We start from the raw sequence: 2,088 nt of genomic DNA on the forward strand, positions 1-2,088 counted from the left end.
CACACACATTCACACACCTTTACATAGTCTGCATTGCTTTCACCCATTCACACACATCCACACACCTTTACATAGATTGTGCATTACATTCACCCATTCACACACATTCACACACCTTTACATAGATTGTGCATTGCATTCACCCATTCACACACACACATCCACACACCTTTACATATATTGTGCATTACTTTCAACCATTCACACACACATTCACACACCTTTACATAGATTGTGCATTACATTCACCCATTCACACACCTTTACGTAGATTGTGCATTGCATTCACCCATTCACACACACATCCACACACCTTTACATATATTGTGCATTACTTTCACCCATTCACACACACATTCACACACCTTTACATAGATTGTGCATCACATTCACACACACATTCACACACCTTTACATAGATTGTGCATCACATTCACACACCTTTACATAGATTGTGCATCACATTCACACACACATTCACACACCTTTACATAGATTGTGCATCACATTCACACACATTCACACACCTTTACATAGATTGTGCATCACATTCACACACACATTCACACACCTTTACATAGATTGTGCAATGTTCACACACCAATGGCGTCGGTTCAGAGTCTTGCTCAAGGACACTTCGACACTAACTCTGGGAGAGCCCACAGGGATCGAACCGGGATCCTTGCGGTCACCATCCATCCAGCTATTCTACCGGCCACTCTACCGCTGAACTACTGCCGCCCCTTCATGGCAAGTATTTACATACATACACCTGGTTGACGATATGACACATGGTTGACGATATGACACCTGGTCGACGATATGACACATGGTTGTCGATATGACACATGGTTGACGATATGACACATGGTCGACGATATGACACAATGACACATGGTTGACGATATTAGTTCATTATGGCGATACGATACGATTCAATGATTTGAAATACAGTAACTATTTAAAATACATTTTTTTTAAACTAATTAAACCCCTCTTTTCATGTTTTTCTTCAAAGAAATTGCTAAACCACGCACAGAAACGTAGTATTGATACAATTGATTATTTGCATTGCAAAACGATACTGTACGATACATGTACAATGTTGCTGTTTTTCATTTCGATATACTTCGATTCTTGAAATTAAAATTGATTTTTCGATGTGGTCACTGTATCGTTACACCGATACAGCCTGGTGAAAAGTAAACAGTAGGTGTGTTATATACAGTAAACAGTGGTATTTACAGTAAACAGTGGTATATACAGTAAACAGTGGTATTTACAGTAAACAGTAGTATATACAGTAAACAGTGGTATATACAGTAAACAGTGGTATATACAGTAAACAGTGGTATTTACAGTAAACAGTGGTATATACAGTAAACAGTGGTATATACAGTAAACAGTAGTATATACCGTAAACAGTATTATATACAGTAAACCGTAGTATATACAGTAAACCGTAGTATATACAGTAAACAGTGGTATATACAGTAAACAGTGGTATATACAGTAAACAGTGGTATATACAGTCAACAGTATTATATACAGTAAACAGTATTATATACAGTAAACAGTGGTATATACAGTAAACAGTGGTATATACAGTCAACAGTATTATATACAGTAAACAGTGGTATATACAGTAAACAGTGGTATATACAGTAAACAGTGTTATATACAGTAAACAGTGGTATTCACAGTAAACAGTGGGTATATACAGTAAACAGTGGTATTTACAGTAAACAGGAGATGACGTCTATATGAAGTGAGAGAGAGAGAGAGAGAGAGTCAAACAGATTATATCATAACTTTATATTATATATAATTTATAACTTGCTGGTATAAACGACTCACCTTCTGTGACTCCGGCTGAGCGCTAGGTCCCGCCATGAGGGAAGACGCACTCCTCCAAAACACAACAACCCTGCTTTAAGAGATGCACTCACATCTGTCTGTGTGTCTGCCTGCCTGCCTGCCTGCCTGCCTGCCTGCCTGCCTGCCTGCCTGCCTGCCTGCCTGCCTGCCTGTCTGCCTGCCTGTCTGCCTGCCTGCCTGCCTGCCTGCCTGCCTGCCTGTCTGTCTGCC

This window comes from Protomyctophum bolini, assembly GCF_963924005.1.
Source record: "Protomyctophum bolini genome assembly, chromosome: 3".
In the NCBI taxonomy this organism is placed as follows: Eukaryota; Metazoa; Chordata; class Actinopteri; order Myctophiformes; family Myctophidae; genus Protomyctophum; species Protomyctophum bolini.